This window comes from Oncorhynchus clarkii, chromosome 30, assembly GCF_045791955.1.
Source record: "Oncorhynchus clarkii lewisi isolate Uvic-CL-2024 chromosome 30, UVic_Ocla_1.0, whole genome shotgun sequence".
In the NCBI taxonomy this organism is placed as follows: domain Eukaryota; kingdom Metazoa; phylum Chordata; class Actinopteri; order Salmoniformes; family Salmonidae; genus Oncorhynchus; species Oncorhynchus clarkii.
In genome coordinates, this window is record NC_092176.1 from 144,386 (window position 1) to 159,708 (window position 15,323).

The 15,323-nt window shown below is 41.6% G+C and overlaps 1 protein-coding gene across 2 annotated transcripts in view; it reads right to left on the bottom strand.

Moving 5' to 3' along the window:
• LOC139389276 (spindlin-Z-like) overlaps window positions 1-13,598 on the bottom strand; it is a 32,752-nt gene extending 19,154 nt beyond the window's left edge. The window contains exons 1-4 of one of the 2 annotated variants that reach the window (XM_071135851.1): window positions 13,503-13,598; window positions 12,860-12,920; window positions 11,945-11,979; window positions 614-737 (exon numbers count right to left, since the gene is read on the bottom strand). The gene's annotated coding sequence lies outside the window, so the exon portion shown is untranslated. The remainder of the gene's footprint in view (window positions 1-613; window positions 738-11,944; window positions 11,980-12,859; window positions 12,921-13,502) is intronic. The other variant, XM_071135850.1, reaches the window with a different exon arrangement.
• Window positions 13,599-15,323: the final 1,725 nt, after the last annotated feature.

Here is a 15,323-nt window from a genome sequence, read left to right on the forward strand (position 1 = left end):
TGATTCATATGTTGTTGAAGTAAAGAATATTTGCTTGTCTGTGGTGTTTAATTAGGAGCAACCACACGCTGCACTCGACACATTTATCAAATTGCTTATTCCAGCTAATAATAAGCATGCACCCATTAAGACAATTACTGTAAAAACTGTGATGGGTTCTGACTATAAACCTGAAATATCCTTAATCAAGTCACTAAGGGAGAGAGGGGAATGCAGAACGTTTACATTCTGTCAGAACATGTTATTGTTAGACATCAGGTATCCTATGGAAAGGAGAATGGCCACAGTCTGGTTTCAGTTGTTGGGTTGCAATTTGGAAAACTTGCTACACCAGAAGTTAATGGTTATCTGTAGGGGGAATGGGGGTCAATTATGGTTGAATATGAGTCAGGGGCTTAGAATGTTACAAAGTAAGGGAAAAGGCAATCACATGGTTGTTGTCACTGATAAGGGTGGAGAGCTGTGGATTAGTGAAGAATGGGGGCCGAGGTTAGGTCACATTAAGGGAGAAGGAACAGTTTATTACCCACATCACTTAAACTTCCTGCCTAGCAATAAATATGTAATGTTTAGAGAAAAGGAGGAGACATCACCTAAAGTGGGGAATACATACTTGTTCTGGTGGGAACATGTCTTTTGTCTGTTCAACAGTCTGACCCATTGGGTGAATAAACTTGGTTTGAGCTTGTCCTAGTTGTCCGGTAGGTTGTCCCTTGGATTGATGAAGATTTGAAAAACTGTATGGTTGAGAGGGATGAGGCAAAAGGTATGACAAATAAGTCTGAAAGTCCAACTGGCAAACGTACTGCAAATAAGAAATCATGTGACTAAACTAAATAAAAATAAACTATACTATGAAACAAAAAATAATTGATATAAAGAATGATAGTAAAAAGTTAGAGCACCTTAAATTACATTTTGGGAAAAAGGCAAACTCAGCGCCATCATTCATTGAATCAGATGGCCCATTCATCAAAACCCACTGATATAGCCAACTACTTTAATTACTTTTTCATTGGCAAGATAAGCAAACTTAGGTATGACATGCCAGTAACAAAAATGCTGACACTACACGGGTAATTCTCATGAAACCATTAAAACACCATGGCAGTAATGTTTTTAAATATAAAACATGTAATTTAGTAATATAACAAAATATCATAATAAAGATAAGTGTTCTCTACCTTGCACAAAGAGTAATTTCAACATAGGAATGAATTATTTTTGTATTTTATTGCATTATCTGCTGAAATTCTCATTACCGCAACACATCCAGCTCTGTCTCGTCCAGCTCTGCTACCTGTCCCAGACCTGCTGTTTTCAACTCTCTAGAGACAGCAGGAGTGGTAGAGATACTCTTAATGATCGGCTATGAAAAGCCAACTGACAATTACTCCTGAGGTGCTGACCTGCTGCACCCTCGACATCTACTGTGATTATTATTAATTGACCATGCTGGTCATTTATGAACATTTGAACATCTTGGCCATGTTCTGTTACAATCTCCACCCGGCACAGCCAGAAGAGGACTAGCCACCGCTCATAGCCTGGTTCCTCTCTAGGTTTCTTCCTAGGGAGTTTTTCCTAGCCAACATGCTTCTACACCTGCATTGCTTGCTGTTTGGGGTTTTAGGCTGGGTTTCTGTACAGCACTTTGAGATATCAGCTGATGTACGAAGGGCTATATAAATACATTTGATTTGATTTGTCTGAATGATCCAAGATGGCGTAGCAGTCAGACGTCTTGTCCTGTCGTGTCCCTTGTATATATCGTTTTCACATAGTTTTCTTCGCATATCTTTTAAAATATTTTGCTAAACCTCAACATCTAAATACTCTCCTGCAACCCGCCTCACCCAATGTAGCGTGGATCTTCTTTTTTTTCTTCTAAAGTATTTATATTTACTACGGATCTGGAACCCTTCAACTGAAGCTAGCCAGCTAACTACCAGCTATCAGTCAGCAAACCATTGCTAGTGGTCATCAGCTAACCTTTAGCTCGGAAAGCTCTCGCCAGTTCGAACAACGCGACTCTAACCAGAGCATAACGGACCTTTTATTTTTATCCCCGGATTCCCACCGCAAACGGAACATTTTCATCTGGATCATCACAACTAGCTAACCGCAACCCCGGATGACTACTCCTGGCTAGCGTTTCCATCCACTTAGCTTGAAGCTAGCCCGGCCAGAGCTCCTGTGCTACCACCGAAGCATACTCCTAGGCTACAATATCCGGACCCACGACCGGTCTATCGATCTCACCGAATGAAGAGGCATAAACAGACTTAACCCCATCGCGACGTCCCCCAAAGGCTAACTTTCTAGCCCTTGCTATCTGATTGCTTGCTAATTCGGCCTGCTAACTGCTAGCCTGCCCCGGTCTACTGACAGCTAGCTTGTTTAGCCCCGGTCTGCTAACTGCTAGCTTGTTTAGCCCCGGCCTACTAACTGTTAGCTTGTTAGCACAGGCCTGCTAACTGTCTGAATCGCCGTGTCCCCAACTAGCCCAACCACTCACCGGACCCATATTTATTTTCAATCTCTTTTCGATTTTTAATTCGATTATACCTTCCGGTAACCTGCCTCACCCAATGTGATACGGAATCGCTATTATTTTACATTTTTAGAACACATTCAAGACCCTCCAGAAGCTAACCAGCTAACTAGCTACAAGCTATTTAGTCATTGTTAGCCACTGCTAGCGGCTTTTACCTTCTGCACAGCCAGCCAGTTTTTTTTTTGCCTGGATAACTGTCTCTCCACAACAATGCCGGATTCCTGCCGTAATCCCTGGACCACTACTTCTGATCTTCACAGCTAGCTTGCACGCAGTACCGAAGCTATCCCTGAGGCCCACTTCCCAGCTTACTCATCTGTTCACCCGAACCACACTCATATCCCCGAGCTGACAAGGTACAAATCTGTCGTTCTGCCCCTGAACAGGCAGTTAACCCACTGTTCCTAGGCCGTCATTGAAAATAAGAATTTGTTCTTAACTGACTTGCCTAGTTAAATAAAGGTAAAATAAAAAATAAATAAATACACGGCTAGAGCCCAATACTCCACCGGATCCTTGCTGTAAACTTGGCTACATAGCTGATGCTAGCTGGACACTGATCATTGGCTACATAGCTGATGCCATTAATCACGGTACTCCATTCTGTTTGTTTATGTTTTTATCTGTCGGCCCCAGCCGCACTCAGGCTCTGTGTGTAGTTAATCCGACCCTCTCTGCCTAGTCAACGCCATTTTACCTGCTGTTGTTGTGCTAGCTGATTAGCTGTTGTTGTCTCACCTGCTGTTTTAGCTAGCTCTCCCAATCAACACCTGCGATTACTGTATGCCTCGCTGTATGTCTCTCTCAAATGTCAATATGCCTTGTATACTGTTGTTTTTTTAGGTTAGTTATCATTGTTTGAGTTTACAATGGAGCCCCTAGTTCCACTCTTCATACCTCTGATACCTCCTTTGTCCCACCTCCCACACATGCAGTGACCTCACCCATTACAACCAGCATGTCCAGAGATACAACCTCTATTATCATCACCCAGTGCCTGGGATTACCTCTGCTGTACCCATACCCCACCATACCCCTGTCTGCGCATTATGCCCTGAATATATTCTACCATGCCCAGAAATCTGCTCCTTTTATTCTTTGTCACCAACGCTCTAGGCGACCAGTTTTGATAGCTTTTAGTCGCACCCTCATACTACTCCTCCTCTGTTCCGCGGGTGATGTGGAGGTAAACCCAGGCCCTGCATGTCCCCAGGCACCCTCATTCATTGACTTCTGTGATCGAAAAAGCCTTGGTTTCATGCATGTCAACATCAGAAGCCTCCTTCCTAAGTTTGATTTACTCACTGCTTTAGCACACTCTGCTAACCCTGATGTCCTTGCCGTGTCTGAATCCTGGCTTAGGAAGGCCACCAAAAATTCGGAGATTTCCATACCCAACTATAACATTTTCCGTCAAGATAGAACTGCCAACGGGGAGGAGTTGCAGTCTACTGCAGAGATAGCCTGCAAACTAACGTCATACTTTCCAGGTCCATACCCAAACAGTTCGAACTACTAATTTTAAAAATTACTCTCTCCAGAAATAAGTCTCTCACTGTTGCCGCCTGCTACCGACCCCCCTCAGCTCCCAGCTGTGCCCTGAACACCATTTGTGAATTGATCGCCCCCCATCTAGCTTCAGAGTTTGTTCTGTTAGGTGACCTAAACTGGGATATACTTAACACCCCGGAAGTCCTACAATTTAAGCTAGATGCCCTCAATCTCACACAAGTCATCAAGGAACCCACCAGGTACAACCCTAAATCTGTAAACAAGGGCACCCTCATAGACGTCATCCTGACCAACTGGCCCTCCACATACACCTCCGCTGTCTTCAAACAGGATCTCAGCGATCACTGCCTCATTGCCTGTATCCGCTACGGATCCGCAGTCAACCGACCACCCCTCATCACTGTCAAATGCTCCCTAAAACACTTCTTTCTAATTCCTTTCTAATCGACCTGGCCCGGGTATCCTGGAAGTATATTGACCTCATCCCGTCAGTTAAGGATGCCTGGTCATTCTTTAAAAGTAACTTCCTCACCATTTTAGATAAGCATGCTCCGTTCAAAAAATGCAGAACTAAGAACAGATACAGCCCTTGGTTCACTCCAGACCTGACTGCCCTCGACCAGCACAAAAACATCCTGTGGCGGACTGCAATAGCATCGAATAGTCCCCGCGATATGCAACTGTTCAGGGAAGTCAGGAACCAATACATGCAGTCAGTCAGGAAAGCCAAGGCCAGCTTTTTCAGGCATAAATTTGCATCCTGTAGCTCTAACTCCAAAAAGTTATGGGACACTGTAAAGTCCATGGAGAACAAGAGCACCTCCTCCCAGCTGCCCACTGCACTGAGGCTAGGTAACACGGTCACCACCGATAAATCCATGATTATCGAAAACTTCAACAAGCATTTCTCAACGGCTGGCCATGCCTTCCTCCTGGCTACTCCAACCTCGGCCAACAGCTCTTCCTCCCCCGCAGCTACTCGCCCAAGCCTCTCCAGGTTCTCCTTTTACCAAATCCAGATAGCAGATGTTCTGAAAGAGCTGCAAAACCTGGACCCGTACAAATCAGCTGGGCTTGACAATCTGGACCCTCTATTTCTGAAACTATCCGCCGCCATTGTCGCAACCCCTTTTACCAGCCTGTTCAAACTCTCTTTCATATCGTCTGAGATCCCCAAGGATTGGAAAGCTGCCGCAGTCATCCCCCTCTTCAAAGGGGGAGACACCCTGGACCAAAACTGTTACAGACCTATATCCATCCTGCCCTGCCTATCTAAGGTCTTTGAAAGCCAAGTCAACAAACAGGTCACTGACTATCTCGAATCCCACCGTACCTTCTCCGCTGTGTAATCTGGTTTCCGAGCCGGTCACGGGTGCACCTCAGCCACGCTCAAGGTACTAAACGATATCATAACCGCCATCAATAAAAGACAGTACTGTGCAGCCGTCTTCATCGACCTGGCCAAGGCTTTCGACTCTGTCAATCACCATATTCTTATCGGCAGACTCAGTAGCCTCGGTTTTTCTAATGAATGCCTTGCCTGGTTCACTAACTACTTTGCAGACAGAGTTCAGTGTGTCAAATCGGAGGGCATGTTGTCCGGTCCTCTGGCAGTCTCTATGGGGGTGCCACAGGGTTCAATTCTCGGGACGACTCTTTTCTCTGTATATATCAATGATGTTGCTCTTGCTGCGGGCGATTCCCTGATCCACCTCTACGCAGACGACACCATTCTGTATACTTCCGGCCCGTTCTTGGACACTGTGCTATCTAACCTCCAAACGAGCTTCAACGCCATACAACACTCCTTCCGTGGCCTCCAACTGCTCTTAAACGCTAGTAAAACCAAATGCATGCTTTTCAACCGTTCGCTGCCTGCACCAGCACTCCCGACTAGCATCACCACCCTGGATGGTTCCGACCTAGAATATGTGGACATCTATAAGTACCTAGGTGTCTGGCTAGACTGTAAACTCTCCTTCAAGACTCATATCAAACATCTCCAATCTAAAATTAAATCTAGTCGGCTTTCTATTCCGCATCAAAGCCTGCTTCACTCACGCCGCCAAACTTACCCTAGTAAAACTGACTATCCTACCGATCCTCGACTTCGGCGATGTCATCTACAAAATAGCTTCCAATACTCTACTCAGCAAACTGGATGCAGTTTATCACAGTGCCATCCGTTTTGTTACTAAAGCACCTTATACCACTCACCACTGCGACCTGTATGCTCTAGTCGGTTGGCCCTCGCTACATTTTCGTCCCCAGACCCACTGGCTCCAGGTCATCTACAAGTCCATGCTAGGTAAAGCTCCGCCTTATCTCAGTTCACTGGTCACGATGTCAACACCCACCGGTAGCACGCGCTCCAGCAGGTGTATCTCACTGATCATCCCTAAAGCCAACACCTCATTTGGCAGCCTTTCGTTCCAGTTCTCAGCTGCCTGTGACTGGAACGAATTGCAAAAAAATCGCTGAAGTTGGAGACTTTTATCTCCCTCACTAACCTTTAAACATCTGCTATCTGAGCAGCTAACCGATCGCTGCAGCTGTACATAGTCTATCGGTAAATAGCCCACCCAATTTACCTACCTCATCCCCATACTGTTTATATTTATTTACTTTTCTGCTCTTTTGCACACCAGTATGTCTACCTGTACATGACCATCTGATCATTTATCACTCCAGTGTTAATCTGCAAAATTGTAATTATTCGCCTACCTCCTCATGCCTTTTGCACACAATGTATATAGACTCTCTTTTTTCCTACTGTGTTATTGACTTGTTAATTGTTTACTCCATGTGTAACTGTGTTGTCTGTTCACACTGCTATGCTTTATATTGGCCAGGTCGCAGTTGTAAATGAGAACTTGTTCTCAACTAGCCTACCTGGTTAAATAAAGGTGAAATAAAAAATAAAAAAATGCATGTCATGTTGTAATTTAAACAGAGTAAATTTTAAATATTTTGAAAAAATAAATAATGTTCTAATAGATGTTTTCAAATGACAGAAAAAGTATTAACTAAATATTCATGTATGATAATAATGAAAAAAGTGGAAAAATCAAGTGTCCGTGACTGATGTTGTCATCCTCCGCAACATTTTTGAAGGACTGAGAATTTTAAATAAAGTTTGATTTTGAATGAAGCAACACATCTGCGAGTACCTTCAAGATGGCTACCAGGTAAGCAGATCTCTTTATATTTCTCCAGTTAAAAAGTTAAACAATCACGTCAGACTGCGTACATGACAGTATTGATTATCATTACCGATACAGGTAGTTTTCCACATTTAGAAAAACGTTAGATTAAAAATGTTCTATGAAAATATACTTCATTAATGTCTAATTATGTACATTGAGTAAAATTTGCTTAGCCATCATGTCTTCTCTATAGTTAGCAAAACATGCTAAGCTTCCTCATTCTCCGCAACACCATTCTCACTTACCGCTGCAATTTGTGGTAGAGAGAACCTCTGTTTTGGTAATGAGAATTGTATCATACAGACTATATATTTTTTAATATATATAATGAACTATTAATTTAAATATTATTTATTAACTGTTGATATTTTGCTTTATGTCCTGTTTAATTGCAGACAGTTAGCTTTAGCGAAGGCTAGACTGAATTCTGAGAAAAAGTTTACACCAACCCAGAACTACTGGAAGAGTACAGAAGGAAGGCGAGAGAAGATGTTAGGGGTTGGAGAGGTTACAGCAAGAGTAATTAGCATATATGTCTATAGGGAGACTACGCCCTCTCACACTGTCTATAGGAAGTCAATACCCTACAGTGTTTAGAAGTCTACACATGCGCGCACACACATCCACCACACATGCGCACGGTCCCACACACACAGAATCAGTAAGCCATTCAGTCCCTACTATAGGATGTGTACACACACACAGTCAGTAAGCCATTCAGCCCCTACTGTAGGATGTGTACACACACAGTCAGTAAGCCATTCAGTCCCTACTGTAGGATGTGTACACACACACACAGTCAGTAAACCATTCAGTCCCTACTATAGGATGTGTACACACACACACACAGTCAGTAAGCCATTCAGTCCCTACTGTAGGATGTGTACACACACACAGTCAGTAAACCATTCAGTCCCTACTGTAGGATGTGTACACACACACAGTCTGTAAGCCATGCAGTCCCTACTGTAGGATGTGTACACAGACACACAGTCAGTAAGCCTTCCAGTCTCTACTATAGGATGTGTACACACACAGTCAGTAAGCCATTCAGTCTCTACTATAGGATGTGTACACACACAGTCAGTAAGCCATTCAGTCTCTACTATAGGATGTGTACACACACACACAGTCAGTAAGCCATTCAGTCTCTGCTATAGGATGTGTACACACACACACAGTCAGTAAGCCATTCAGTCTCTGCTATAGAATGACGTGTCCATAACAGTAAGATTTTTCACATGTTTCTAGACATGCTCATTTCATGTCATGGTTCCTTTCCATCTCCAGATATCAAAAACGAAAGCAAAATCAAGAAAACTCCAGATCTGACAAAGAAGCCACATAAAAAGAAGAAAAACCAGTGACAGGAAAACTCAAAGGTATTACAGAAAAGAGAAACATCTAAAAGCTGTATTGGACATAACACAATAAAGCAAGGAAGAGGATACACTTCAACATGTTCAAGAAGAAAAATGAACAAGTTGAGAGCAGACAAGAGAACAGACATTCTAACCTCAGCAGGTAAATGTCCCTGCCATCAACTCAACTCCTAAAATAAGAGACACCAGGACCAGTGAATACATCTAACCCAAAGGAATCACCCAAAAAGAGGAACAGAAGCAAGAAAACACTATCAAAATTGAGGTCAAAGTTGCACGACACAGAAGAGAAACTGCTGGAGAGGACCAAGGAGATGGTCAACCTAAAGAAAATACTTGAGGTGATGGCCAAGAGGAAGCAGGTAATTGTCAACATGGAAGGCAGAGAGGTCCAGAAGAATTATCCAATAACAGCCAGAGAAGAATAATCCGCAAACTTGTTAGCCGCTTCCTTCGTCAAAATGAAATCTTCACTGTAATAAATGGGAAATCCGGGGAAATCGGGAAAAAGGGACAGATATTCCTCAATAGAGCCTTAACGGACACCATGGCAAATCTTCATAGAAGACTTCTATCTGAGAATCCAAGGGACAACCTTTTCAACTCTTTAAACTTAAACCATTTTGGATTGGCCTGCGAAGAGTCACAGACAGAAAAACAAGTGCTTGCAAAACACATGAAAACTTTGGTTTGAAGATGAAGCTGCACCAACTTGTGGCCATAGAAACATCAACCCCAAGGGACACTGTACAGGCCAGTGTGTGTAGTGACGATGACGTACTGTTCTAATGTTCTCGTATGTGTTGTTTTTATGTGTTCTCTGTTTTTAGCCAATGTATGTTATGTTCTTTTGAAGCACTGCACATTGAAATTGATTGAACTTGAATCCATGATTGTGACAATATTATCTCATTTATTTTCTATATTAAATATCGTGTTTTTAACCATACCTCAGTCTTAGTATACTTATTATCATTACTGAAATCAACCTAATTTCCGAATCTATATATCATTACCGCAACAGGTGTTCATTTAATATTAATTTAATGAATGGAAGAAATAGTAGTTTGCTTTTAAATGCATGTGCGGAATCTATACGTTACGTTCCATCAGGCTTGCCACATCATTTTGAAAATATTTCATTGAAACCGGACATAAAAAATATTAGGTTGTAGATTGCGGAAGTTGTGAGAGAAATCAGTCAAAATTAAATAAAAAATGTAATTCAAAAATATATATTATTTCACAGTTTCAAGTAACTGTGCATGACTTAATAAAAAAATAATTAAAAATGTATTAGCTTTCCTAACGGTCTTGACGTTTTCAGAGGACTTGTTTTGGAAAATATGTTCAAAAAGGTGTTAAATTGTCAGTAAATATTTTTAAACTAATGCTCACAAACACTTCAGACTTTGTTATTAATGCCTAAAAAGGAAATTTGTTGATGCATGTCTTTTTAAAGATTTCATGTTTGAAATCTTTGAAACCAAGATTTCATGAGAATCACCCACACATCCAAATATATCTGACCAAATTATGAATGACAATAAACTTTTGCATTCCGTAATGTCAGTGTGGAATAGGTGCATTTTTTTGTTGTTGTCTATAAACAACGACAAGCCACCGGGGTCTGACAATCTGGATGGAAATTGACTGAGGATAATAATGGACGATATTGCCACATCTTCAATTTAAGCCTACTAGAAAGTGTGTGCCCTCAGGCTGGCTCAAATAGCCAACCAATCAGCCTGTTACCAACCTTAGTAAACTTCTGTAAAATAAAAATATATACTATATTTTCAAAAGCATTTGAAAATTCTGGTGTTCATATTTCACAACCTTTGCAGGCTTTTGGAGTTGCCTTTATCCAACACCAGAGGTATTCAACTCTTACCTTATGAGGTCCGGAGCCTACTGGTTCTCTGTTCTACTGTACCTGATAATGAATTGCACCCACCTGGTGTCCCAAATCTAAGTCAGTCCCTGGTTGTCAGACTTTTCTAATCATTACTAGTTTTGTTGGCAGATGTGGACCGTTCCAGCATCTTAAAAGTGTGCCCAGGCAGAAATTATGCATACTAATATTAAATCAATCACTTAGAATTAAAACTGTTCCAATACTAGGATTTGTACTACATAAAGCCATGACTACATGGAACTATATTCCACATCAGGTAACTGATACAAGCAGTAGAATCAGATTTTAAAAAACTGGTAATACACCTTATAGAACAATGGGGACTGTGAAGAGACACACACACAAAAGTACAGACACATGCATACGCACACATGGTCTAATTGTTGTATGGTGGTATTAAACATTTAGTACTGTAGCTATGTAGTGGAGTAATAATGTTATATGATGTACTGTTTTATATTTTGTTTCACATGTAATGTAAGTTCATTGATATGTTTGGAACCCAGGAAGAGTAGCTGCTACCTTGGCAGCAGCTAATGGGGTTCCCTAATAAATACAAATATCTAGCTAGGTCCCCCTCACAGGTTTGGTCACTCTCCACTTCTGCTGGGCGTGCCCCAGTCCGTAATCAATGCCAACCATGCACGGTTAATCTAAAGGCAAGTCAGTCTGTGACAGCCCTTTCACAGACTTTCCCTCACAACCAGACAACCAACCATTCCACTACTGGAGTATCCCCATTGTCATTCAGGCTGGGGTAACATTCCAGTTAGTCAATGGGTCTCTTTGGTATGCAAGCTGCATCTGCTGACTGCCTATAGTGAACCGTATAAATGGAAACTGATCACCCAACAGCCCCAATACCCCGCCAGTCATACAGGAAGGATACCACCCATGTCGCTGCAGCTTGCCCAGAAGGACCAGTTAGCTGTGCAAGCTGATCAGGCCCCAGAACTACAACCACAACTGGCTACTTCGTCTCCTCTCCCTTTATTAAAAACACACTCATTTTATGAAGACCTCAAAGACTTTGGATCAACCTTGCACACTTAATTTTTGTGGGTAAAAGAGGGCTGTACGTATACACTACTAGAGTAGCTGAGTGTGGTATTATGGTTGCTTTCCTGTAACTTGGTTACGCTACTGTGTGTTTGTGTCGTGAAAGGCTTGTTATTATATTTTGTAGAATTGCCCATTGTTGATATGCTGTAAGTGTGTGAATGAGATTAAAACAAACACATTGAAGTTGGCTTTGGCTATTCAAACACAGAGGCATGGCAGTGCCACTCATAGTTAGATATACCAAGACCCTTACGAAACCATTTTTAAAGACAGAATAATACATACAAAATGAACAAGTGCTACTTACGTGCAGGTGAAGGTGTTGGAGTGTAATCATGTTGGCTATATTGGATTCAGAATAAAAATGATTCACACCAGCCTTTATAGTCAAGTGTTGTAAACTACACAATTCTGGGGAAAAAAATGAATTTTGGATGGCACATTGAATGAGGCAAAATATAAAGATAATATGTGATGGCCCCATGACTTAATCGAAATACTAGGGGCTAAAAGATACAAAGTCCTTTAAGGAACATTAGACCCCCCAAAAATGTATTTTGATGTCTGAGCCCATTTGTTTTCCTTAGAGCCAATTACAATAGTCACAACACGAAAAAACGTGTAGCCTTTCTGTTTGAATGTTCTTGTCAGGCAGGATCATACAGCACTGAATGACCATACAGCACTGAATGAGAGCACATTTTACATGGATAGTTCTCTATTGAATAGCTAGCTACCAAAACGTGAAGTTTACATTCATCATAAATAAATAAATGATATATATATATATATATATAATAGATATTTCCACCTATTGTATCTGTGTGTTTACAGGTCTATTTTTCTAAGATGCATTCAGAAAGCCTAATGCTGTTTGTTTATGCATGTAGGGCTGACAGGTGAATACTTGTATTCCAAATTAGAGCAATATCAGAGCTTGCAATATTGGGTTACATGAGTTTATGTATACCACTCCCTTATTCTGCACTTTTTGAGTTTAGGGGGAGTGTATTCTTTAGAGCAGATTACAATAGCCACAACATAAAATAAAAAGTGTTACTGGATCATTTAGCACTGCTTGAGTTAAGGGGATGTTAAGGGGATGTGTCACAATATCACAATATCTATCAATTTAACCACTTTTGCAGTAAAAAAAATTCACACAACCATCCACTTCATACATGAGACCTTAGAGATATGGAAAAAACGTGGTTTATTTTACCTTGGGTGTGGGTATCAAGAAAATGTGGGAGCCTTGCCACTAGCCTAATAGGCTGTCATTCCTGAAAATGTATACACAATTGGGATTAGAATTAGCCCCGCCCAGTTCATTCATGGTTTTTCAAAAAAAATGTACCTACAGATAACATTGAAACAATGTGTATCTGTCTCACTGCCCCCGACCAAACTATACTTTTATTTAACAGACATGGAGAGCAGTTATAGCTAAGTAAATCTACTCAATATTCTCTGTAGTGACCCAAGAACGTATAGGATTGCCATTTATATAATAAATAAAGTCAAAGGGAGGAAGTATTTGCTTGCGATTGCATTTGTAAACACATGTGCATCCTGAAGCAATGATTCGCTTAAATTGCCAAATAGGTGGATTGACTAGATTCTAACAATGTCAGCCATGTTGAACCAGCAGTACATACAAACCCCGCATCGGTGTGCAAAAACGGCGCAGGCGAACAAAGGAAGGGAATGTATATGGTCTGTTTGACATGCATTTTAAATGCAAACAACAAAACAGTTTTATACACAAATATCCCATGCACCCTCATAACTCCCATGGAAACTAGTGGTCGTCTGAGGCCATGCATTTCATTATCAATCGAGTGATTCGTTTGAGGGTTGCTTACCCGATGAATTGTAAATCGAATTAATTGGTCCCCTCTCGCATTTCCTCCAGCTCTGTTTGTATGCAACCCTAAAGCTATGACCGAATCCACCGCTGTGAAGCAGGCAATAATAATTAAGTAGTTCCGGGTCATGGATTTTTGAAATCTTTCAGAATAAGAGTCCCGTCCTGTATTTTTTTTTATTATTATTATTAGTTTTTTTTTACCTTTATTTAACTAGGCAAGTCAGTTAATTAAGAACACATTCTTATTTTCAATGACAACCTAGGAACAGTGTTCAGGGGCAGAACAACAGATTTGTACCTTGTCAGCTTGGGGATTTGAACTTGCAACCTTTTGGTTACTAGTCCAACAATCTAACCACTAGGCTACCCTGCCGTATGCTTTGTAAAGCAATAATTAGGCTGAAAATGATGGAAAATATGCACAACTATCTTTACATTTCATACTAGTTATTATACATGGATTAATGAAAAGTATTTTTGGTCAACAATGTTTTTTGTGTGTGTACTATCATTTATTGCACCGTGCACAATTTGATGTATGTTGTGTCGCTGTAAAAGGGTGGCCCATTCTACTCAGGAGCACTTCTAGTTTCCAAATCCACAGAGTTTACACCCAGAAGAGCGTCGCTGCTTCTTCTGCAGCCCTTAAAGAGTGGAAAAATCATCTTAAATACAATGTTGCAGTAAAAGGTTTCTACAGCCCTTAAAGCGAGTGTACAAAAGTTCAGACTGGACCATTGTTTTATGGACACAATCAATTGTTTTTTCCTGCACAGTGCTTTATAAGTACCGTATAGTGTCCAGAGACACCAGGCAAACATATTTGACCACAGTCAAAGTTTATTCCACACAAAGAGATGCATACCAAGCTCTCCCCCACCCTCCATTTGGCAAATCTGACCATAATTATATCCCCCTGATTCCTGCTTACAAGCAGAAACTAAAGCAGGAAGTACCAGTGATTTACTCAATACGGATGTGGTTAGATGACGCGGATGCTACACTACACAACTATTTTGCTAGCACAAACTGGAATATGTTCCCGGGATTCATCCAGTGGCATTGAGGAGTATACCGCCTCAGTCATCTGCTTCATCAATAAGTGCATCGACGACGTCGTCCCCTCAGTGACTGTACGTACATATCCCAACCAGAAGCCATGGATTACAGGCAACATCTGCATCGAGCTAAAGGCTAGAGCAGCCGCTTTCAAGGTATGCCCTCAGACGAACCATCAAACAAGCAAAGCGTCAATACAGGCTTGAAAACTATAACGGACTACAAAGGGATACCGAGACGCGAGCCTACCAGACGAGCTAAATGCCTTTTATGCTCGCTTCGAGGAAAGCAACACTGAAGCATGCACGAGAGCACCAGCTGTTCTGGATGACTGTGTGATAATGCTCTAGGTAGCCGATGTGAGCAAGACCTTTAAACAGGTCAACATTCACAAAGCCAGACGGATCACCAGGACGTATACTCAAAGCATGTGCGGACCAACTGGCAAGTGCCTTGACTGACATGTTCAACCTCTCCCTGACCGAGTCTGTAATACCTACATGTTTCAAGCAGACCACCATAGTCCCTGTGCCCAAGGAAGCGAAGGTAAACTGTCTAAATGATTACAGGCCCGTAGCACTCATGTCGGTAGCCATGAAGTGCTTTGAAAGGCTGGTCATGGCTCACATCAACAGCAACCTCCCTGATACCCTAGATCCACTCCAATTCGCAAACCGCCCCAACAGATCCACAAATGATGCAATCTCAATCGCACTCCACACTGCCCTTTCCCACATGGACAAAAAGGAACACCTAT